The 25,860-nt window shown below is 48.7% G+C and overlaps 1 protein-coding gene across 4 annotated transcripts in view; it reads right to left on the reverse strand.

Moving 5' to 3' along the window:
• The window catches only part of CENPC (centromere protein C), a 1,220,926-nt gene that overhangs the window by 411,690 nt on the left and 783,376 nt on the right, over nt 1–25,860 (reverse strand). The gene's annotated exons all lie outside the window — the stretch shown is intronic.

Raw genomic sequence — 25,860 nt, forward strand, 5'->3', positions numbered from 1 at the left:
CGCAAAACGCCGATCTCTCTCGAATGGGAAGTAATGTGTAGACTCGGAAGGCTAAATGATGTACACCTCACAGAATTGAAGCTCATGCCATGTGTATATTACAGATTACATATAGTTTTGTACCTCAGTATGTGATGATTATGTATGCATATCGGCGGGACTGGCTAATATGTACATATATGCAATAGACGAGTAGGGACTGGTGTAGGAGAGTAGGGTCTGCTTCCTATGGTCACCCCCACTTTTTGCTTTTGCTTCTCTGGTTTTTTACTTAGATGTGGCTGTGGGCCTGCTGATCAGACCCAAAGCCCAGATGCACTCTCTCTAAATTTACACCCTGTACTCTAGGTACATCCACAATTGGGAATTGGTTCACCTTATCAGCCCCTGTACAAGTGTACCATAGGTGCTCAGGGCATCGTTGCAACCAAGGCCAACCATGGGCTGCAGCATGTATTATGCCACCCCTGGCTGGCCACTCAAACTGACACAACTGGCTGCTCTATCAGCTGGGGAAAGGTTGTGTAATCATCCCTTGCGTAGGTATAGTATTCCTATATCTACCCTTATATATAGATACATAGTAACCTATAAGTCACTCCTACGGCAGGCCTTAACAATCCTGGAGGCAGAGTGCTTGGTTATGTGTGAGATGGTGCTCTAGCATGAGCTGAGCCTGTCTTCGGAACCATGTCCTTATAGCTGTTCTATGATATCGCCATACCATATACTTTTAAGTGCATTATAATCCTCGAGGTTAATGCTAACTTTGGTTTGGCTTTATCCAAGCAAGTCGTGTAAGGTGTAATACGCTTTGGAATACCACCCCCTCGCCAATTCTGGCGACGGGGGTAGCATTCAACCCTTCTAGAGGGAGAAGACATGTTGTTGCTGACTATCCCAGTTAAAAGTTAACCAGAGCCCCAGCGTCACAAAATGGACGCTGCTGCCACCGACACAAGTCTGACCTCTTGCTGCTGGGAGTCCTTCCAGTCACGGAGGTTTGGACAATAGGTTTCCTGCCTGGGGAGGTGCGAGCAGCACCCCCGACAGGACTTTGTGTATTGGGACAGGGAGAGCTGAATAGAATGAGACACTGCCTGGAGCACCCTAGATGCTCCATGCATACCCCGGCTCAAACCGGTTGCTGGGGCACTCCAGCCCCAGCTCTTGCACGAAACTGGACAAAGGAAAGGGGGTGTAACCACACCCCTTCCTGGTCCCACCCATAGGAGGGACCTAGAAAGTAATCCAGCCCCTTTTAGTTGTATAAAGGTAGGAGCAGAGTCCTGAGGCTTTAGATTAATCCTGAATTGAAACTTGACACGAAACTCTGGACCTTCGACATTCTGCTGAAGCTGAAGACTGAAGAATCTCCCTTGTGGCCAAAGAGTGACCACCCTGGGCAACCAGGCACCATCCAGCAAATCAACGGCTTGCTTTGTCGATGTTCGCCGGAACCCGCACACAGAGCCTGACAAGAGCCAGACTTCCAGACCTCTCTGACCCTCTCTTCACGACTGCAGCATAGCTGGGATCCGTGGAGGCGAAGAAACATGTGGGACCGGACATCTTGAAAAGCCTGCAACTTGATACCTGTGCAGCTCCTGAGGCACCCTCGAAGCTGTGCACTGGGGATTGAGAAGCCCCACTCCCGAGCACCATCTGCAACGAAGATCAACCCCCCACACTCCACAAGTTCTGCGTGGGGCCCTTCTGCCTTTGTTCTGCTCGACGCGTTGTCCGGTCGCTAGCCCGTTGGCTAGTAGCCTCTGTGACGACAATCCTTTTGAATTACACCGCTGGTCTGGTTGCTCCAGACTTTCCCTGAAAAGGTGAAGCCCCTCAGACCTTGCTGGTCTGCACCAGAAGCCTTCTTTGAATCCTGCGTGGGTTGCCTTTGCCAAGGCTTGTTGACTCCAATCCGGAAGTCGACTCCTCCATCCGCGAGATCCTGCGTGGGACAGCTCGCATCCAGCTCCTGGTCGTCCTCGACGCGTCCTGGTCCGCGTGGCCGAAGAGACAAGCTTCAAGACAGCACCTGATTGCTTCTCGACATCGTCTGGTTCCTTCCTGGTTCCACCCGGTCACTGGCTAGTGACCCAGACTCTGTCCCCTCTGCCTTCAGGTCCTCTTCATCCTAGTTCCACCCTTGGATCCACCCGGACATCTTCCTCCTGGTCGCCTGCAGAATCTTTCTTCAGGTCTCCATAGGATCCAACAACGAAACCCGACACATCTTCACACCTATGCACCCGCCGTCCGTAGGTGAGGTAACGAGAGTACTTCGGTGCTCCCAAGGGTATTGACTATCCGAGTGTCTAGGTTTCTAGTGGTTTCCTCCTAGCTAAACCGGAAGTGTCCTAAATCCTTTTAAATCTAACTTCTAAGTTCCCATTGACTTTACATTGACTCTCGCGTGTGTGTAAAGACACTGCACGCGGCGCCTGTGGGCCTCCCACTCCTAAACTATTGTTCAGATAGTGTAGCCCCAGCGATTCTCTAGGCCCTAGGCCTTTCCTTCTTTTCGTGACTTGGTACCTATACCACTTTCTTAGTATATGGTTTGCTTCGCCCCTAGGGCCTAACCATAAATTGTGCAACTTAACGTATGATAACTAAGTGTCTTGTTATGTGCTTTGGCCTCTGACCTCATAAAGAGTTCAGAGGAGTGTGTTGAGAATAAATACATATATATTTTCTATATATCCTGTGTGGTGTCCTTTCATTTGGTATTCAAGGGGTTACATATGGTAAAACCGCTGGCTTTACACGCCCTCAAGAGTCTTTTAGCCTAAGACTGCTCTGTCCATGCTACACCTAGGATAGCAGGTCTATAAGGTTGACTTTACAACCACCACCATAAGGGCTGATTGGACTGGTGCAAGGTGATCACTAGAATAGTGAACATCATATACCAGGCCAACTTCTCACAACTGGGACTTGAGGGGCGGGGGAAAGTTGGGGGAAACGTTTGATTGTTCAAGTATATACCATGAAAAAACAAGACAGACGGATAGGTAACGTAAAGTGTACAGTATAAGATGTGAAACATAAGTATAATCGTTTATATTTAACATGAACAAGTTGCCTTGTAACACTTTGAATTGAAATAACCCTATACCTTAATATGAAAAAACGCAATAAAATATGTTTCAAAAGGAGAGCTGAAAGCAACAGGTCGTACAGGGAGGGAACCTAAGCCAGCTGCTTGAACACCAGACCTACAATAATTCGTTTGGTGATGTTGGCCCTTCGCACTCTCTTTTAAATTATGTAAAAATATACATTAAAAAAAACATGTAATTCAATAGAATATGCTTGCAGAAATAGCCCTCCTGTTGAATGGCATTTAATCTCACTGGCTGTGCTAATCAGTGTACCTTAAGGTGCAGAGAAGAATACAGTCATGAAACAAAGGAAAATACTAGAACAAAATCCTAAACACCATTTTCCATACCAAAGGCCAGGCTATAATCCTTCTTTCCAGGCCTGGGCTGTTTGGGAAGAGTGCACATCACTCTTAGTGGGTATTGCTCTTTTTCAGCAGAGTCCCGGAGCCTATGGGTACTATAGCATTTCAAAGGTAAAGCCTAGACACAAGTCATATACATGACTAAGGAATGCAATCTCAGCTAAACAGTCACACTGTGTATTTTGTCCCAAATCGAACCCAAAAGTGCACCAAAGTCCTACAAGATGGACAGTGCAGTAATTTTTCAGTCACTGGTTGTATTACCCTACATGACACTATATGAACTGGAAATGGCAGTGGACACCACTGCGGAGAAACAGAAGTCGGAGGAAACCAGTAGCTGTGCAACTGTACTCAGATCAGTTAAATGGGAGGTGGAATAGGCATCATGCGAATAGCATCCAATTGACAAGTCACTTAAAGCTTCCTCATCTCCATTCCTATTGATCAGGATTTCCTGGTGTAAGATTACCACAGAGCCCATTGACACCCAACATGCTGGCCGGTACTCTTGTTTAGTGTTTGGAAGACAGCAAACCATACTCTGTCTATTCCACCAGGGAGGAGGGAGGGTTGCTTATGAACTATCATAGAACTTCCCTATGGGAGAACTGGAGTTACAGGTAAAAACAATTCCTTCTCTTTTAGAGTATTTCCCTGTATAGTCATCAGCACTGAATAGAATAGCAAGGTCACCTCAAATAAAAGTCGGTGAGAAGACAGAGAGTGAACCCCCGAAGTCTTTTAAGCAAAAAGATTTTTGAGGGATGCCGGCCCAACTTGGGCATTTGCCCTAGCATCAAAATCAAGGCAGTAATGTTTGGTGAATGTGTATATAGACCTCCATGTAGCTTCCTTGCACATCTCTGTAATGGGAGATATTCCGCAATAAGGCAACAGTGGCTGCTTTGCCCATGTGGAATGTGCTTTAGGTCAGGCATTGAGTGTTTTATTAGCTTCCATGTTAGGGCATATGCTGACCGGGTGGACAGTCCCTTGGCCTCTATCAGGATCTCCATGTAGTCTTGTGGGAGGTTGTACTAGCACATAAGCCATGCAGCCTAATTCAAGGAGGAAAGATTGGGGTGTACCATCTGGCAATTTCGTCAGGAGGTCGGGTCTGCACGGGAGTCTGAGATGTGGATGCTGTGACCGGTGAAGCAGGTCTGTGAATCACCACTGACATGACTCCTCTGGTGCTAGGAGTATCATCTTTTCAAAACATAGGGGTCGCGTCCATTACGGGGGCCTGGTAGGACGTACTAAACTTATACAAAAGGGAAATTACCTGGCCTCCAATTCACAATACTGCTTTTTTATTCAGCAGATTTTGGATAAAATATATTCAGTGATTGTACCTTGCTTTATCAATTTTAATATATTTAAATCATTTTTAAACAACATCATTTTTCTTTGATGCATTCAAGGTTACACATTTCATTTTTCAGAAAATGATTCAATAAACAAAGTGACGTATATTTGTGCAAAATATAACAAAAATATTAAAACATTATCAATGCATTAAGCCTCCTGGACATTTTCACATGTTACACCAGTCAATATTATTAATAATCAGCCTGCCTGTGCTAAGGTTATTTACACTTTTTTGTTTTTCAAAACACAAGAAACGGACAGGAAGACCATATTACATTATCAAAGCTTCCACACCAGCAGTCTAAAAAACAACTTACACTATGGGCAGTTGTTGAGAATTAGACGGAACTGTGCACCTAAAGAAAACTTCATGATAAACACGACCACCTTTTGTGACCAACTAAGACACAGAGGTTATCCTCGGAAATTGCTAAATTCAGTACCCCTGAATAAACTAGTGTGTGTGTCTATGTGAGAAAGTGCCACCTTTCTTGCCTTGGTATGCCCCCACTTTTTTTCTAAACTGCTGATGTGCTTTGACTGAGTGTGTTCCTTCCCTAAAAACTATGCTGAAACAAAATACCCAATTGACATCTCTGGCCCCCTGTCAGCCCCTAGTAAATGGTATCCTAGGTACCCAGGGCATGGGGACCAGAGAAGACCCCTGAGGGCTGCAGCACTGATTGTGCCACCCTCAGGGGCCTGGTACCCACACACTGCCTTTGCAGGCTGAGTGCCTAAGTACAGAACTAAAGCAAGAGTCGACATGGCACACATCCCTGTGTGCCATGCCCACAGAACCCATGCCCTGGCCTACCTCAGTCACCCCTCTAGCTGGGTGCCCAATGCCAGAGGTGAGGGCACAGGTGCATGAGCCCTGTCCCCTACAGTACCCAGGACCATTCCTGGGCACTGTAAGTGCAGTGATGCCATTTAAGAGTATATGGTACTGGGAGGTCGTCATTACGAACCTCACATCACCATAATGGCTACACTGAAGACTGACAAGTTTGGTATCAAACTTCTCAACACATTAAACCCGCACTGATGCCAGTGTGTGATTTAATGTAACATGCACGAGAGGGCATCTCAGAGATGCCCTTCAAAACCCGAACATACATTCCACGTCTGGGCTGAATGGCTGCAGAGGCTGCCACCCAGCAGACATGTTGCTGGACCCCTGGGTGGAGAGCCCCCCGCTCTCCTGGGTCTGCAACAAAGCACATCCTGGGCGGCATGCTATGCCTCCTCCCCCAGGATGTACATGGGGAAGCTTCAAAGGCATACCGCCTCTGCGAGCTTCTCCAGACCATTTGCTGTACCCAGCAACCAGACCCTCACCAGTCCTCACCAGTCCTCACCAGTCCTCACCAGTCCTACCCCCAATCTGGCGGGAAGACTGGTGGGAAAAACTACGTCAGGAAGGGGGTGTGCCAACCTGTGCCAACTCCACCCCTCAGGTGGAGGAGGCAAGGTGAAGCAGGACCCCGGGCTCCGGCCATCTTGTAGATGGGGAGTCCTGCCCAATGCCAGCTAGGCTCCTGCCCCCCTCCCGCAGGAGAGAAGCAGGCTAGGGGGTGTACTCACCCCAGGACAGGGACCCATTGGTCCCTGCCCTTGCCCTACCTATAACGCCCCTAAATGTAGTATTTAGGGATTCCCTGAACCTTCCTTCCTCAGATCCCGATATCAAAAAGAAGAAAGAAGATCAAGAAGAAGAAGACCCGCGTGCAGCTGCTAACAGGACAACAACAACTGACTTGGCCCCAGCCCTACCGGCCTGAATGAATGTCAAGTCAAGTCAAGCGAGCTTTATTCGACAATTGTCATAAAAGCATACAGTACATATAAGTGTGTTTTCTAAAATAATAAATATACTTAAAAATCAAATAAAATAGAACTGGTAAAAACAGGATAAATACACTTAAAACAGTACATGTTACACAAGAATTGCATATGACAGTTTTGCATCCATAATCAAACTTGATCTGCTAATAATTTAATTCTAATGGACCATGCCCACCCCAGAAATTTTGCTGTGTCTACATACACAGACATGTTGGTGCAGGTATGGATTATTCTGAGTGCAACCAGTCCACTGTTGGTGCCCAATAGCCTGCACATTGGGCGCAACCAGAACCAGCGAGGGGCCGTATATGCTGGACATTCAAACAATAAATGTCCAATAGATTCAGAGAGCGCCGGGCATCCTGGACAAGAGGGCGAGACCCCAGTGGACCATCTACTGGTAAAAGACCTTACAGGCAAACTCCCAACTCACAATTGGAAGTATAGTTTGCGGTCCAGGGTTTTCGTGATATTGTCCCAGAAAGCTTCCAAATTTGGGCCCTCTTTAATATCCAGAAACATACCGGTCAAGGAACAAGGATCTGTTTTCCTAAAAAGTTTAATGGCCAGAGACTTCCAGTAAAGGTCCTTAAGTACCTTCTTGGAGGGAAAACTTGCGTTCACTGGATCCTCCCACAGTTCTCTTAGGCCTAGTTCGCATAGAACCCCCCGAATATGCACCAGCCACTTCATTTTGTGGGAATTGCCACTAGTAATTATATCCAGCAATCCCCGAGTGTAGTTAGCCAGTTCTGGCGTGGTCCAGATCCGTCTCCAGTATAAAACTGGGCGAAAGGATGCAATGATAGCTATTGGAGAGAGTCCCAGGTCATGAAAAAGGGGAGTCGAGGGGGTGCTCTGTGGTAATTTAATTAGAAGCCTTAAAAATGAGTTTTCAGACACCGTCATCCCACTGAGGTTCTCATGCCCCCACATTTCAACTCCGTATAAAGCGGAGCTAATCACTTTACCCTTATAGACCGCTAGTACAGGGGCTATTGGTTTAGTAAGGGACCTAGAGTGTTCCAGACACAAGGCACCAGTGAGCTGTCGATGTTTCAAGGTGGCCAGCTCAATCTGCTGCTTCCAGCGTAGCTCGTTCTGGATACACACACCTAGGTAACTAAATGCCGGGACCCTCTCCAAAGGGCGCTCGTTCATGGTAACAGTACCTCTAAAAGCTTTAGGAGCATTAAAAGTCATAAACTTAGATTTAAGTACATTAACTTCTAGGCCCCGAGTGGTACAGAATTCATCAAAAAGCATCAGCGCCTTCTGTAACCCACTCGGGTTTTTGCTACTATGAGACAATCGTCTGCGAACATTAAAATAGGAACTCTGGCTCCTGCGAGGATAGGGGCATCAACGTTGGAGTTAACTAGTATTCTGGCAACATCATTAATATAAAGGGAGAATAAAGTTGGGGCCAAAACACAGCCCTGCCGGACTCCAGATTCGACAGGGAATTGTGTTGTAACATTACCGGGGCTTCCCCATCTTATCTGGGCATAATTTTGTTCATGGAGTTTTTTTACCAGTGAGAGAAGGGGACCGGGTAAACCCATGTCTTTGAGAACGTTCCACAGAGTTGAGCGGGGAACCAGATCAAATGCCGCTCTCAAATCTATGAAGGCGGCATATAGACTGCCACGTCCCAGTATCACAGTCTTCCAGTACAGCATAGAAAAATGCAATATCTGGTCGACTGTGCTGACGGATGTTCTAAATCCTGCCTGTAGGTTGGACAAGATGTTGTGGTCCCGTTCCCATACCAGTATTTTATCCAGGACCAGTCTGCCAATTTTTTTTTGAGAGGTGTCAATCAGGCTGATCGGCCGGTAATTTCTGGGCAGGGATTTATCCCCCTTTTTGAAGACGGGTATAATTTCAGCCCCGAACCATGATTTTGGTATAGAAGCACCCTTAACGATCATATTTGACAAGAGGAGTATATAAGAGCCCCAAGAATCCCTGTCCTGCAAGAATAGATCCGCGGGAATGCCATCAATACCTGGCGCTCTACCAGGGACCAGCAGGTCTAGGGCACGTTCCACGTCTTTTAGTGTAAATGGATCATCCGTGAAGGGCGAAAAGGGGATCTCCGGGGACAAAGTTGGAACGTCACCCTTCGCGTATTCGGGCTCAAAATATAGTACCCATTTGTCTCGTGGGACCCAGTTCTGCGGCTTTTCTGGGTTGCCATCTACACCCCATTTATAGACATTCCAAAACCTACGCATGTCTTTGTGGGATCCTGCCTCCTTTAAATCATTCTACCTTTGCTCGACCCAGTTGCGTTTAGCTTTAGAGACGGCGTTTTTGTAAGCGGCTCTGGCAAGTCGAATTTTCTGAGTGGGCCCAGTTTTAATCGCTCTACCCAGATCCAAGCGTGCCTGTCTACATTCCCCTGAGTGCCATCTTGGGGGGTTGAGGTGCACCTACATGGCCTAACAAAGTACCTTTTTAAATCGCCAAAAAAGGACTCATGGATCCTACTTGCCTCCATATTCATTGAGAGCGATGTATCCTTTTTAAGTAAAACCTCTAAGTCGCCAATTGCTTGAGCTAGCTTGCAAGATATAGAGTCGACGCTCTTTTGATCTGTTAAAACCTTGGAACATCGGACATGACGCATGTCGTTTGTTACAACAGTATTGATAAGAGTGGTGACACCCATCTCCTCTCCGGGTTGGTCTGGAGAATTCCAGTATGAGAGAGTCAAACACAAGGGGTTGTGATCGCTCTCTACCCTTTCAGTAATTAACATATCATGAAGGAATCTCCATAGACCCAAACTGACCAAAATATAGTCAATTCTGCTCGTTCGGGGGCCTTTCTTAAAAGTATTTTTCCCAGCCTTGTCACCAGTAGTTTGGGAAACCCCCACTCTCTATCTTGGTCGTCCGATATGGACCAATTTTCATTTAAAAGGGGTTCAAAAGTTACATTAAAATCTCCCCCTACAATTAAATTAGAATGAGCAGGTTGGGATTCTAACATGTCTTCCAAAAGTGCCATAACTACAGATTTCTTCCCTCCAGTACTGCAAGCATAAACATTAAAAATATAAATGGGCTCCTTATTGAAAAACTCAAGTTTTAGAGCCTGCAAATCACTATGATTTGTGGTTACGACTTTGATTTTTGTGGCAAGATCCTGTCTGACCCATATTGTCAAACCACCTGATGGGCGGCCTTTCCCTCCCTTCTCTGCTGTAATGCTATAATTCAAGTATCCGGAAAAGTACATTGGTTCCAATAGCCAGGTTTCCTGGAATAGGCATATTTCGTACAGGCTTATATAAGATGCCCACTCTGGTGATTCTACTTTAGGTTTTAGGCCTGCTATGTTCCATGAAAGAACCGAGCCAGCTTTACCATTGGTAGGCACAATACCGTCAATATGAACTTTGCCCACGGTGGTAGTTGGGATAATGGACAGGGATGATGTATAAGCCATGTTGGAAGGAGTTTTGGGAACATCATCCGAAACACTGCTCGGATCCTGCCCAGTAGTATCATGGTTGGTTTGCTCACTAGGTACTTCTGAGGGAGCTTGTAGGCGCAGTCAATCATTACAATCTAGATTGGAATTTACCATACAGGAACCCCTGTCATGTTTTCTGCTATCACTTAGCCAATTGGATGGGGGAGCTGATCTCATCTGTATCCTAGAATAATCAGGAGAGCATGATCTAAATTCTATATTTAATAGCTCTCCTGCTATCAAGGGATTTTTAAAGATGAGTTTAATACAGTCATATACGTTACTTGGGGAAAAAAGCCTTACTGCACAAGAAATGTCCTCCCTAATAACTGACCTACATCCTCTTACATATCTGATCCAGTGTATAGCTTTGTTGGTCAGAGCTTCAGGTGTTTCACGATCCCTACCAATAGGCAACTTAGGTATGTTGATCAGGTACACACTTGAGGGATTATTTAGATCAGTGTAATGTGTGGAAACATAAGAGCTCGTTAGAGCGGGTCCTTTCTCTGCCAGCAGGTTTCTGCTCTCCCTGTCTTTCTCTGGGGGTACCCTTATTTCCTGATTTCTCAGGAGCAATGCTTGGTGGGATTGTTGGAGTTGCTGGAATCGCGGTGACTGTGCCCCGACATTGGGATTTGGGTTTAGCTTGAGTTACTCCCCTTCCGGCCCTCACCACCTCGCTAAACGAGCATCTAGAATCAGGGGAGTTTCCCCGGAGAGCAGACATTCCCGATGCTGCCCGTTGAACCTGTAGGATTTTGCCCCAGTGATTTAGATGTCAGGGGGCAACATGAACCTTGGTCAGGGGCTACCTTCATGTTATTAATTACGGTAGTCAAATAGTCGATATTAGATTGCATGTTTTCCACCATATCACATAGATGTTTAACAACTGATATCAGAGAGCTATCGTCCGTTTCGACAAGCCTAGACACCCCAGAATGATTACTTTCAACGTGGGCTAAAACAGAAATTCTATTAGAACAAATCAAAGTGTTGGGATCTTCGGGGGTCTGTGGTGGGGCAGCTATGGGCTGGGTTTGTTCAATATGAGAGCCGTCCCCCAGTACTAGGGCTGAGCCCGTCTTTGCCCCAGCTGAAGATTTGTTTAAGAACATACCAGGAATGACTGCTACCCCCCTCTTCTGGGACCTCCCTTCCAAGGCCCCCGCAAGACTCCCACCCTCAGAGACCCTCTCTCCTTCGATAGGGGCAGTTTGTAAAGGTCAGTACGGTCTTGAACCAGGTCGTCAATCCTATCCATCACACAGTTCCCTCCTGCATGTGGCAAGCGTTTTTTTTACGGTTTACATTTTCGTTTCTTGGCTTGCTTCCCTCCCTTGGACACCACGCCAACAATTTCTGTGGGGTCTTCCGTAGATTTACGTTTTCCCATGGTTACGGGATTTCAATCAGTATGCAAGAATGAGCATTGTGGGGTACAGTACCTTGGGCTGAACTTCACAGGGGGATGGCCCAGCCCTGCCTCCTCCTGCCCCGGACGGCCACAAACGGCCCGCCCTTTGCCCGGGCTTAGCCCGCGCGTGTCCCGCGACGCGGAGGGAGCCTCTGTTTTCAAGTAGCGCCTCCGGGCGGGATGGTGGCGAGAACCGGAAGTGCCCGCTAGGCTGCCTGGGAGCTGTAGTCTCCGGCCGCAAGATGGAGAGAAGCAGCGGCAGGGAGACTCGCAGCGTTAGCCCCCCAGAAGCTGCAGGCGGAGGCCGGTCCAGCAGGTGAGTGCAGCCTTCTTCAGAAATGCCCCCCCTGAATGAATGAATTAACGGGGATTTGTATCGCGCGACTTAGCCCAAGGGCATCAAGGCGCAGACAATGGACAAACACATAGTCTCAGGACATCAAGAACAGGAATTACTGGTACGCTTTGGTGAAAAGCCAAGTTTTAAGATGTCTGTGGAAGATCAACAATGAAGGTTGACTGATCAGTTCTGGAGGGAGGGAATTCCATAATTTGGGGACCAAGATGGAAAAGGCTCTACCTCCCCACTTAGCTCTAGAAAATCTGGGGACAGAAAGAAGATTTTTGGAGGCAGAGCGAAGTGTTCTGCTGGGAGTGTATGCACAGACAAGAGACCTAATGCCTTCCGAGCCATAGCCATAGACAGCCCTGTGGGCAAAACAAAGAAGTTTGAAGGAGATCCTGGAATGAATCAGAAGCCAGTGGAGACTCTTCCTAGCCCGGGTTACTGAGGCAAGCCTCGGGAGGTTCAAAACCATCCTGGCTGCAGCATGTTGTACCATCTGAAGACGATGGACAGAGCTCCTATTTATGCCACTATACAGGGCATTACAGTAATCGAGCCTTGAGGAAACCAGGGCAACTGTAGCTTGTTTCCGGGCAGCAGGAGACAGATAGGAAGCAATCTTTCTCAGGGTCCTGATGATGCCACAACAGGTGGATACAGTCCTATTTACCTTAAGGTCAAAGGAAAGTGCAGAATCTATCAAGACTCCAAGGTTCCTGGCAGAGTGGACCGGGTGGGGGCAGTCTCCAAGGGAGGCCGGCCACCAGTCATCATACCAAATCTCCTGGTTTCCTCCAAAAACCAGGACCTCCATCGTTTTCCCCATTTAATTTAAAAAAGTTCAGAATCATCTACTGGGATACTGCCTCCATGCAAGATCTGAACTTGAGGGCTGAGTCGTTGACCGACTGTGTGATAGAGACCATGATCTGAGTGTCGTCGGCGTACGACAGCACCTCAAATCCAAAGGATCGCACCACTTTGGCAAGTGGGGTCACGTAGATGTTAAATAGTAGGGGACTTAACGAAGAGCCCTGCGGGACCCCACACTGCACTGACTGGGAGGGAGACAGAAAATGTCCCATCTTAAATCTCTGTTCCCTTTGATGGAGGTAGGAAGCCAATAAGCTGAGGGCAGAGCCTCCAACCCCAATCTCCTCAAGCCTAGAGACCAGGACTGAGGGAGAAAGGGTGTCAAAGGCTGCCGTAAGGTCTAGTAAGACCAGAAGAGTGGTATGGCCCCTGTCGACCTTGGAACGGATGTTGTTAATAACGACAGTAAGGGCAGACTCTGTACTGTGGGCATTACGAAAACCATGTTGAGAAATATCTAACAGATTTGAGCTCTCCAAAAAGGCGGATAGATGGTGGTTAAGATGAGCCTCGAGGATCTTGGCCGGGGCTGGTAAAAGGGAGATGGGGCGAAAGTTTTTTAGGACTCCTGGATCCAAAGAGGCCTTCTTAAGCAGTGGTTTAACAACTGCTGTTTTCCAGGAGAGGGGGAAAATCCCCTCCGAAATAGCCAGATTCATGACCTCAAGTAGCGGGGGAATAGCCACCTCCCTACAGGCTTTCAGAATTTTCAATGGGCAAGGGTCCCGAGGCGAGCAAGATTTGGTGTTATTAAGGAGGCGATTTAACTAGTGCGCACGCTGAGCAACTGCCAGGCTAGCGAAAGGGACTAGGGAGTGAGAACTTTTTTCTAGAATTCCATGTGATGCACTGACAGATGAGTGTTGCTCCTTCAGGTCTCGTCCGATTAGGAATAAGTAGGAACCAAGCCCACGCCAGCAGCAGTTTGGGGGGGGGGGAGGGGTAGCTAGGGGTCCTGCTGATGGTACAGGAGATGACAGATTATTAAGTGCCTAATGTGAGGACATTTGAGTTGTATATCTGTTCAAAGTGTTTCCCTACTCAGGCATCGGCACACTGAGTTTGTCTCTTTAGGAGACACCTACACAAGGATGTTAGTTGGTTGGGGAGGGCCATTGAAGTACACTGACAAGGTTTATCCGCTATTACCATTTGTGTTGTGGGACAGGTTATTTGTTGGGGCTAAGGATTGGGTAGATACAGAAATGCAGATCCTAGACCGTCTTGCCGAGCGGATGTCATTGTTTCCTTTGATTCCTTTTTTTTGGTGCTTCCTGACTATCGCCGCCCAGCCTCAGGGATGTGGGCTAAATGGCTGTGTGATGCTTAAGTTACGACTAGTGTAAGATGTCTGTAGGAGGTGGGAAAGTCGGACCAAACGACTGTATATTTTCTGAATCTGCAATAAAAACAAAATTTACAACAAAAAAAAATCAAGGAGGCGATTTAACTCTTTCAAGGTCAGCTGAGGGAAGACAAAAAAAACGAACTTGGGAATCCCATCCTGGAGAGGTGTGGGAGGGGGAAAAGACAGTGCGGGGTTAGCATCAAGCTCCGAGTTGAGGATTTCAAGCGATTGATGGATATTAGCGATTTTTGAATGGAAAAAGCTTGCGATATTATCGCAGAGCTCCTGGGTCTCAATGATGGAATCCACTGTTTTAGGCACGGACAGGGAGTCAATGATTTTAAAGAGATCTCTGGAAGATTTTAGTGAGGCAGTCAAATTGGTATAGTAGATCTTTTTTTTCCTCAGCTATTGCCTTTTTATATTCCCTTAACAAAATTTGTGTTGTATTTTTCCAGGTGAATCGGGAGGAGCATGCCAGTGTCTCTCGTTTTGTGTACATTTCTGCCATAACAGCCTAAGACGATCAGAGTACCAGGGCAGGGACGGGCTCTTTCGGGCGGAATAGTGCTGCTTGGCGGGGGCCAGAATGTCCTTCGCACTCAAAAAGGCATTAGACAAGCCTAATGCTGCCGCGTTAGGGTCCGACCTTGGAAGGGAGCTAAATTCATCTATAAACGGAGCAAGGGTTTCAGTATTAATCTCCCTATAATTCCTTCTCAGTTCCCATTTCTTACATTTAGAATGGTAGGGGGCAGTAAAGGTAGTTTTAAGCTCAAAGGACACCGCCAGATGGTCTGACCAGGCTAAAGGAATAGACATTCCGATCGTCAATCTGGTGTCGTTTGAAAAGACCCCATCGAGCGCGTGGCCAGCTAGATGAGTAGCACCTTCTACAAGTTGAATCAGGCCACACGTGGCTAGGCCTTCTACTAAGGACGACGTGTCTCTAGATTATGCGTTTTCCAGATGAAAATTAAAATCACCAAGAAGGGTAAGATTAGGCCTGTTGATGAAGGGCTCTAAAAGTTTCAACAGATCTTGGGAAAACGTAGCTCTGGGGCCTGGAGGCCTATAACATAAAATACCAGAAAAAGAGGCTGTGGGGGTAAAGTTTGTGGAAAAGTACATTGCCTCAAAGTTATCCAAAGGAGAAGAGAGGGGGTCTGTGCGGCAAGCAAAGGAATCTCTAAACAAAATTCCTAGCGCCACCGCCTCTGCGACCTGCTCTATCCATCCTGGTCAGGGCATAGCCCTTAGGGATAGCATCAACCAGATCGGGGCCTGAGGTATCCGATCCCCAGGTTTCAGTAATGAAAACCCAGGGGGGTTTCCTCAGCGAGACAAAATCACAAAATGCCACATTATTTTTAACTAAAGATCTTGCATTAATAAGAAATCCCACATCCTTTATAGGATTTGCAATAGGCTTCAATGCCCCAGGGTGAACCTGGTCTTTCCTGGGGTGTCGAATCCTGATATGTCTTAGAGCATGACTTCAACAATGCGTACTAGGGAAGTCATCGGGGGATAAGGTATGATGGCACAATTTAAAAGGAGGCTTCAAAGAGAGCAAGGTAGAAAGAGTATACAGCTCACTATCAGCTGGGGAAGAGTAGCAAGGTCCAGCCCGTCTGACCCATGGCGCGATCTCAGAGCGGACGGGCGCAGACGGGCTTAACCTTGGCGCGACTTCGGCGCGCGCCCGCTGTGCACGGAGAAAGCCATCCGTACTAAATAGGGTGGAGCCTGCGTGTCGAGCCCCGCGTGACCCTCTTGAGCCAATCAGTGCGGGACCCCAAATGTTTGCCGGCGCCCTCCACAACAAACGGGAAAACCCGTGGTGGACCGGGGCGCTGGCAGAAGCGGTGTGAGTACGGTAAGGGCTGCGGGGAAATGTGCACAGAAACACAGTAAGGGTCAGTTTTAAGATACAAACGTAGCAGCAAAGATAAGGCAACAGAGCAATCATGCGCCTGAGAAACAGTATTCAAGTTTTAAAAAGTGTTTCAATAATTTTGAAAGTGGAGCATAACAACAAGCATAGTAATCATGGAAACGATCCTGAGAGACAAACAGGCGAAATTCCAGCCACCCAAACTAAATAGGGTGGAGCCTGCGTGTTGAGCACCGCGTGACCCTCTTGAGCCAATCAGTGTGGGACCCCAAATGTTTGCCGGCGCCCTCCACAACAAACGGGAAAACCCGTGGTGGACCGGGGCGCTGGCAGAAGCGGTGTGAGTACGGTTGGGGCTGCGGGGAAATGTGCACAGAAACACAATAAGGGTCAGTTTTAAAATACAAACGTAGCAGCAAAGCTAAGGCAACATAGCAATCATGCGCCAGAGAAACAGTATTCAAGTTTTAAAAAGTGTTTCAATAATTTTAAAAGCGGAGCATAACAACAGGCATAGTAATCATGCAAACGAGCCTGTTGATCCTGGAACCTGCTCCTGCCTAAACCGGGTGACCTCCGCGGACAGCAACCTTGGGACACCCAGAAGACCTGCCTGCCTTGACCCTCTCGACGATTGGGACTCCCATCAGCAGAGGCTCTGCTGCAACAACCCACCTGGTGCCCACCAGGAAGCTCCAGACCAGCCCCCTCTGCACCAGCCGAGGCCGGGCCAACCCGAACCAAGACCACGAGGACGTCCCCCCGGCGACTGGGACCCGAAGTCCAGTTGCCAAAGACCCTCCTCGACGAACCAACCGACGCCTGCAGACTCAGAACCAGGGGCCACCTCAACCACAACCAGCCGAGGGTAAGCTTTTCCGACACCCAAAGACACCCCTGCACCCGGTGCCCTGCAGCCCCCTGTGCCTCGCTTTGGGGTACCTAACTGTGCTCCAACATCCCAACTTACCTCTCGAAGTGCTGGTCGCCCCTGGAGAGTCACCGTCCCCGAGCCTGCAGCCTTTGTTCCTTTTTCAAGATCCTCATTGGATAACATTGTGCGCCCGACGGCTCAAAAGCACAATGCATCGAGCCGCCCGAGAGCCGCTGGCTGTGACCTCTTTGCCCTATCCTTCTTCCCCCCTTGCCCAGAGCAAGTGACCAGGAGCCCAGCTCCCAGAGCCGCGTGGCCTGCTAGCCAGCTGCCACCAACCGAAGGCCCCCTTTCCCTCATTGGATAACATTGGGCCACCCTACCTCTGCACCCGGCCGCTCCTGCGCTGTTGGGACTGAACCAACTGTACTCACCTGACCCTGGGGGACCCCGGAGTCTATGCCCAGAACCCTAACTTCACCAACCAAGTACTCACCTGGAAACCGGTAATTCATTTACCTACTATTGGATAACATTGACCCATTTTTGACTTGAAAATGTTCTAAGTGTGAAGTTTTGAAAACTGAAAAAATTCCTATAAAATCAGCCAAAGTCCGAATTCGAAAATACTCACCTGTGATCAGGAGATAAGCCAGTACTGTACCTTTCAGCCCAGTACTGAACTGCAAAAGTAATCCCTAGCGGGTTTACTAGTAACCTGTATTTTCTCTATAGGAACCCATTGTTGCTTTTCTATGAGAATTCTTCTGTCTACTTTTGAAAACTGCAAATATTCTTTAAAAATCGTACGAAATACTGAAACGCAATTACCTACCTGCTTTGAGTTAAGCCCCCAGTGCTGGTTCTAGGAGACTAGTGCTGGGTTACAAAAGTAACGCGATCGTACTTTACCTGTAACCTGAATTTCCTCCCATTGAATAACATTGTGAGAATCACCTCGAAAAGTTTCTAAGTGTGAACTTTTAAAGCAGCTTTATATTCAGGAAAAATCATTACTGTAACTAAAACGTTTTTGCTAATCTGGTTTCAGCTTAGACCCCAGGACTGAATCCAAGATCTAGTCCTGGGACTACCAAAGTAATCCATAAAGTAATCAACTGCACTTTCCTATGAAAAACCATTGAGCTCAATACTAGAGTGTGTTTCAGAACTGTATTGCTTATTAGCTAACCTGTGATTAATGTGTGTACACACTTATTGCTCCTCTGCAAAGTATTTACATGAGAGTACTCGTAATGTGAAAAGTATATTTTTGTAACTGTTGGTTCTAAAACAACCATATCTCTGGATATACAAACAATTGGCCTGGAGTTCAGTCCTTGAGTGTGTCAAACCTTTTGCTGACTGAGTGTGTACATCAAAGGCTTTACACTGTTCTCTGGTACTGCCTTACTGCTCGACCAAGCTACCACTTTGGAGAGTAAGGTCAGTTCTGACTTTAACCTCTGTTATACCTCTGGGGTTGGTGGACTCTATACACACTGTACTTCCTTCTAGTCCAGTATATATAGAGCCACTTTCTCACAGTCCACGTTTGGGCCTCATACCAATAACTGAATTGGAATGTCCTATGGGAAGACCATTATTCGCAATGCGAAAAAATAAAAGCATTGGACAGAGAATAATTCGGGCAGACATTGTCTCAATAGCAGCAAAATACAGATCTAAGAGCGCAATGGAATCTACCACCCATCCTAGGTCACCGTAAATCTGGAGGTCGATGGAGCAGAGCCAATCCCTTTGGTGGAGTTGGGGATACATCTGATGTAGGGACAGCATCCAGAACTTTTCCTAACAAATCCATTTATTGGCCTATTTGAGGTTGAGAATGAGTCGGAATTTATTCTGGACTTTTATCTGTACCAGAACGTATCAGGAATAAATGATTGTTCCTCGTTGTTGCTGAGGAACACCCTCAAGCACATGTTTTTGAATTAAGATGCTGACTTCCTATCTTAACATTTTCAGATGGTGATTGGATGACTTTGGTAGTGCAGTAAGAGGAGGACTTATGAACTTGACAGTATCCACTGTGAACAATATTCAGTACCCAGGCGTAGTTTGCTATTCGTCACCACTCTGCCCGGAAACGTGAAATACTTCCCCCCACCGGTAACAGAAGAGGGGGGAAGAAACAGTTCAAGGTTTTGTGCCTGTGGTAGGCTTTCTGCCTTGCGCTGGTTGCTGGGAGGCTCTTCCTCTAGGCAGCCTACGCTGTTGGGTATAGGGACGCTGCAGCTGTTGTTTTTGTCCTCGATACCAGGAAAGGGTTTGAACCCTTTGAGAATAGCATCTCCTCCGGGGGGGAATGGCTTGCATTGTTCCTTACGCCTCTCCAGGCCGACTGCCTTAACTGTGTCCATTCGGTTTTGATTCGGTCATTTCATCATCAGTATGACTGTCGAATAAAGTCTAAACAGAGAAAGGCAGACTGATGATACGTTGCTGTGACTCCGAATTAAAGATGTGAGACGGCGCCATGCATGCCTTAGGATGGTCACACCATTGCAGTATTCATGAGCTGCCAAAAGGGGGAATCAGCCGCTGCACTTAAAACCCGGCTTGATACGATCAAACCTTCGTTGACTACCTCCAGAAAATCTTCACGCTTGTCTATGGGCAGATCTTTGGCAAACGCCTAGACCGATTCCCAAAATGTCCTATCATAGCTTCCTAGAAGAGCAGTTGACCTTGCTGCTTTCATGGAAGTGGCCGCAGGACCACATGTTTGGCGGCCCACCAAATCAAATTTCTTGCTTTCCTTATTCTGTGGAACTGAGGTGGTAAGAGTAGTAGCATGGTGTTTCTTTGCTGCTAAAATTACCACAGAGTTTGGGGAAGCATCCGACCGCAGGAAGAGTGGATCCTGCTCAGGTGGCCTGTAATTTATTAGCAGTCTTGATGGCGCCGATTTAGCTGAAGAGGGAGTCAAGAAGAGTTCTGAAGACGGTTGTGAAAAGCTGGCTTGGTATATGGTGTACACTTATGCAAGTGGGAACCCTGCACCAATTCAGACAACCCATATGGTGAATTTAGTGGTCTTAGGCAACCTTAGAAAGCTCTCGAAGTGGTAGCTGTGGGTAGCAGCCTTCAGGCTTAGACCAGAAGGAGTGCAAAGCAGCTTGTTTTACCAGAACCTAATCTTATTGATATAGATTAAGTGAAAAAGAACCACACAATGTATTTATAAATATAAGAATTTTTTTATAAGACAGTCACTAACACATACAGATATCTCCTAACCAGAGATACACAAAATGCACACAATACTTTTCAACAGAAACAGGTAAGTAGCAACATATACACAGTGGTCACCAGGGGGGCCAAACCATATACTAAAACAGTGGTATGTGAACCACTACTCGAGTCAAGACTATACCCAGAAGACATACAACTGCTGGGTACCCAAGGAACCACCCAAGGTAAGTAACCAGGAACCCCACAGAGGCCGTGTGAAGAGTGGTAAAATGACCATGGGCTCAAAACAAGTTAATGGGTAAGTCGCGGTTGCAATTTTAAAGAAGAAGGACCCTTTACAGCGGACCATGCAGAAATTCAGTGAAAGACAGAAGATTGGAGAGCCACCCCACCCGTGGATACCCCAAGAACTAGGATACCTCCACCAGGGAAGCCAGGTGCATAGGTGTGAAGTGGCATTGGAAACTGCAGTCGAACTCAATGGAGGACTACAGGGAGATGCCGCTGCTGGAGAAGGAGAAAGTGTCTGGTGGAACCCGAAGGCAGATTCAAGATGAGAAGTACCTCTAAGCAGAGGGAACAAAGTCTATGCCAGCTGGAGGGGACCAGGAGGCCCGAAAGACGAATGCCCACTGAAGTAGAGTTTTGCAGGAGAGCTGGCAGTGACCTTGAAACTGCAGTTGTGCGGACCAGGCAACGCTGTGGAAGACCAGAGTCGTGCACGAGCTGTCCCATGCCGGATGTCAAGAGTTGAGGGGTCGTTGTCCGTCAGAAGCACCAACAAGCCTTTGCAACTGCAACCAATGTGGAAAGTGACGAAGGTTTAATGTCGGGGCCAGCAAGGTCCAGGTGACTCACCACAAGGTGGGCGGTCAGAGCAGGCCCCTAACAATCAGGGGAGCCCGCTGAAATCAAAGAAGACCCTCAAGAGGACCAACAGGCCAGAGGTAGTGGGGTCGCAAGAGGACTTTGATGAGCTGCTCGAAGATGCAGGCCCACGGTGCAAGTGATGTGGTGGGGACAAAGATCTTGGCCACAGGAGATGCTTGAGGTGGGGACTACTTGGAGCCCGAAGATCTTGATGGAAGGAAGCCAACAAGCCTCTGCAACAGCAAGTCGACGCGGTGCACAGGGGTTTGGTTCCTGCGGCTCCGGCGAGGGATACTGGCCTCAAACTTGGTGAGAGGACAGGGCAGGCCTCGAGAGATGTGAAGAACCACCACTTTGTTGCTGAGCCTTTCGGAGTCCGTGGGAGCCCAGGATCAGCAGACCGGTCAGCTTCATTGCAGTGCCTGCAGGTGCAGGTAAATGACTCCTACATTTCAGGCGTGATTCCTTCAGGTGTCTTGGATGCCCACAGGCTTTGGAAGGTTCCTGTATGCAGCACAGGCTCAGACGTTGCAGCAGACGAGCAGGGTGACTAGATCAGGAGCAGTAAGAGTCTTCCCAGTTGTAGCCTTGAGGCCCAGAGCGAAGTCCAGAGTGCCCAGATGGTCGAAGAAGTGGTATCTTGAAATGAATCTTGTTCCACAACAAATCTAGGGACCCACCCTCAGGTAAACCCTTAAGTACCCTAAGGAAAGGATTCAGACGATTCTAGGTTTCCTCCCAGGGGACGGGTCAGACAGTGGGTAGGATACTATCATGTCCTTTGTCCAGTTTCGTGCCAGAGCGGAAGCCAATGGATCCCTGAGCTGGTTTGAACTGGACTATGCAAGGAGGGCACCAAGAGTGCCCTACAAGCGGACTGAGTAGCAAGAGCTCCCACCCGACCAGAGACACTAAACTCTGTCAGGGAGATTGTCACACCTCCCTGTGACAGGATACCTATTGTTCTGCTTTCCCCTGCTCGAGCTTGGCTCAGCAGCAGGAGGGCAGAATCGTGTCTCTGGTCGGCAGCAGCCGTTTTGTGCTGTCGGGTCTAGAAAACTGGTACCTGGAGCACTGAGGGCCTCCCGGAGGAGATTACAGTGCATGGAATCATACCTCCCACACCGTTTACCGTGTGGGGGTATGATTCCACCATGTTAGATACCAAACATGACAAGATTCGTTCCAGCCAGTTTAGAGATGGTCATCGAGTAATGAAGCAATGCCCCTCTATATATTATATGGCTGTCGCACTTACAACCCGGGAGAATGGACTCCGTTGGCTGTAGGGGTGTCCTGCTCATGCAGGGGCACCCTCACACTTAAAACAGAGCACCCTGCCTTCAGGAATGAAAGGCCTGCTTTACGAGTGACTTATAGGTTTAAGTGCAATGATCTTAGATAGAGGGAAACCTATATCTTTCGTAAGTGGTGCTAGCACCAGATTACACAGGCTGCAATGGCAGGCCTGCAGTTACAGTTTGAGTGGTCTCCCATGGATGGCACAACACGTGCTTCAGCCCATGGAGGACCCCTGGTGTACCTATGCCCTTTGTATCTCAATACCATATACTAGGGACTTATATGGGTTCATCCGGTGTTCAGTCTGGGTGGTAACTAAGTACTTACTATAGCCAATTTAGGGGAGACTAGGGTCCTGATTAGCAGTATCCGAGACAGACTAGTCAGAAACAGCACAGCATCAGGTAAAAAGTGGGGGAAACCATAAAAGCAGATCCTACTTTCCTACACCGGTTCCATGAGGCCTGGCACTAGAGGGAGGAGTGGTCTGGACGCTGTGTTATTGGAGCGTCTCAAAAATCATTGATGTGGCTGGAGTAGGCACTGGCACTATTGCTGCTCCTCTCACTAAGACCTCATGAAAATGTTAATGTCCTCTATGGGAGAGACTCAAGGTGATGGAGAGTCTGTTAAGGTAGGAGAGTAGCGTCCTGTAAAGGTGGAGGAATAATACCTGGAACAATAGTAACATCACAATCGTGACCGCTTTCTGGGTCTGTGCGATCAAGGAGATGATGAGGCCTCCTTGATGACTAATGTCGCGACGTATGGTGACAGCAAGAACACATTACACATGATGCATCAAAACACATTCAGAGGTGCAGGGAAGGAAAAACACATGATGCCTAAAACATTCAGAGGTGTAAGGAAAGAAAACACATGATGCATAAAAATACATTCAGCGGTGTGAGAACAAGGCACATGATGCATCAAAACACATTCAGAGGTGCAGGGAACACAACTCAATAGCGCAAAAACACATGATGCCTAAAAACATTCAGAGGTGCAATAAAACCACACAATTGCGCAAAAACTTACATAAGCCACCACCTGTGGCAGTCCCTAGGCCAACTGGCCTTAATGGGGCTAGGACGCCCTGTGTCCCAATGTCAGGGGCCTAAACGTGGCAGCTGCCCACAAATTGCTGGGCAGCTGGGGACAATCCCAAGCGCCTAAACAGTGCAGCTGCCCACTAATTGCTGGGCAGCTGGGAATCAAAACTGCGACAGGGTCCTCACTGACCCTAGAACAGAACTGCGCCAACTGTTGGAGCCTCAAAGGCTTTGAAACTCTGCGCAGAACGGTGGAGCCACACAGGCTCTGACACAACACATGCCCAAACGTTGGAGCCACTCAGGCTCTAAAACAAATATGCCCCATGGTGACCTCGAGGCTCTGAATGTACCTCTGGAGCTCTTCGTGGGCTAAACATGGCCAAATGCCCCCACGAGCCTCAGAGACTCTTAAAACAATATAGGCCTGATGGAGCCACTCGAGCTCTGAACAAATACCTCGCAGGCAGGAGGGGGCGGGCACCAGCAATGTGCCCCGACGCACCCTCTAATTAAAATGGCCCCCGGAGCCTTCTCGGGGCTCTACAACAAATATGCCCCCAGGGAGCCTCTCGGGGCTCTAGACAAACATGCCCCCAGGGAGCCTCTCGGGGCTCTAAAACAATTATGCCCCTCGTTGGAGTGACCCGCTGCCATCGGGGGCCGGTCTAACCTTCCCTCTCAGCCTCCAGCCCTCCCGCACTCACCGGCTGCTTCTAGACTCCTCCGGTGGCAGTCCTGGGCAGCGGGGCTCAGAGAGGCGGCGCCTTCCCTCAGTGCGGGGCTTCCCTGGACTCCGGGAGCCCCGCCCGGCCGTTGGCGGCCTCGGTCGCCATTTCAGATTCACCCGGGCCCCCTCCTGAGACCCGGGGCTTTGGGCCATCACCGCGGGGCTCTCCTCTCGACATGGGAGCCCCCGCGGAAGCTCGCGCCACCTTTCTCCTCTTTTCCCGGGCTTCCGAGTCGTTGCCTGGGGAAGCCCTTCCGGGCAGCCAATCACGGAGCTCCTCTCCAGTGACGCGGGAGGAGTCCCTGCCGGCTGGGCCAATCCCAGCGCGGCCTTTCTGTGACGTCGGCGGCTGCATCCTCTCGGTCCGGGGCAGCGGCGGTGATTTCGGGGGCAAAACGAGGGGTGGGCACCCTCGAGATTAAAACAGATGCCGAAGCGAGGTGGGCACTCGCCAAAAAATTAAATAAATACGGGCAAAGTCGCAGGGTAGGCACCTGCCAATCCTCACGCAAAATGCGTGACGGCGACACGCTCGCACTACAGCAAAAATCGCTCTCAAGCGCTATGGGACCAAATAAAGCGCTCTCCCAGCGCTATAGGCAATAAAGCAGCCCCCATGAGTGAAGGGGGCAGGAGAGCCAGGCAAAGGGGTCCCCAAAAGTCCTGGGCAGCAAAAATATGGAGCAAGCAGCGCCCAAGGAAAAAGGAAAGTCCTTCAGGTGTCCAAGTCCATCAAGGTCCTTCAGCAAAGTGAAGCAAAGGGGATCCAGTAAAAGGTCTCCAGAGTCCAGGACATCAGCAGTCCATCAGGTATCCAGGGGCTGGGCAGAGCCCAGGGATTCCCCTGGGCCCAAGCAGCAGCACGCCCCTGGCAGGATTCAAGTTAGAAACAAGAACATTTTGTAAGGGGACACAGCCCCTTTTTGGGTCTCGCTGGCAATGCATCCGTAAGGATGCATTTGTCCAGCTGGAGACCAATAGCGATCACTCTGGGGGGAAGGAGGACAATAGGGTGTGCGAGCTTTTCTTGCTGGATTCGTGTGCTCGAACGCGCACGTCGCGTCCCGCGGCGTACACATGCGCGCGCAGACAGACACTCGCTCACACACACACACCCCCTCCCCCACAGTCACACACACGCACTCCAAGACACATACACACACACACACGCACGCACACACACATACACAGGCCGCCCCCCCCGCACGCGCGCGCACACACACACATGCTTCCTCCCCCCCCCCGCCCGCCCGCAGCTCAGCAACCCACTCACCGGCTTCCTCTCCTCAGCTGCAAGGCCCGGCAGCAGGACTCTTCTTCCCTCCTTCGGCACCGGGGCGCAGGGTAGGCTCCTGCCTGCTCCGGTGCTCCCAACACGGCTCCAATCGCGGCTCTTCCGTGGGAGGCGGGGTAGGCTCCCGCCCTCCTACTTCCTGTTTCCGGTTGTCGCGCCGGCCTGCCTGACTTCCTGGTCGCAGGCCGGCAGAGTGACGGCGGTGATTTGCGGTATTTATTTATTTTTGTATTTATGCATTTTTATATAGCGTGGACTTTACCCGAAGGCGGTATTTATTTATTCATGTATTTATGCATTTTTATATAGCGCGGACTTTACCCAAAGGCGGTATTTATTTATTCATGTATTTATGCATTTTTATATAGCGCGGACTTTACCCAAAGGCGTCGGAGGCTTCACAACAGGAACAGAAATGAAACATAATAAGAAACATTACAAAATAACAGGTT

The sequence above is a fragment of the Lissotriton helveticus genome, chromosome 2_1 (genome assembly GCF_964261635.1).
Source record: "Lissotriton helveticus chromosome 2_1, aLisHel1.1, whole genome shotgun sequence".
Classification (NCBI taxonomy): domain Eukaryota; kingdom Metazoa; phylum Chordata; class Amphibia; order Caudata; family Salamandridae; genus Lissotriton; species Lissotriton helveticus.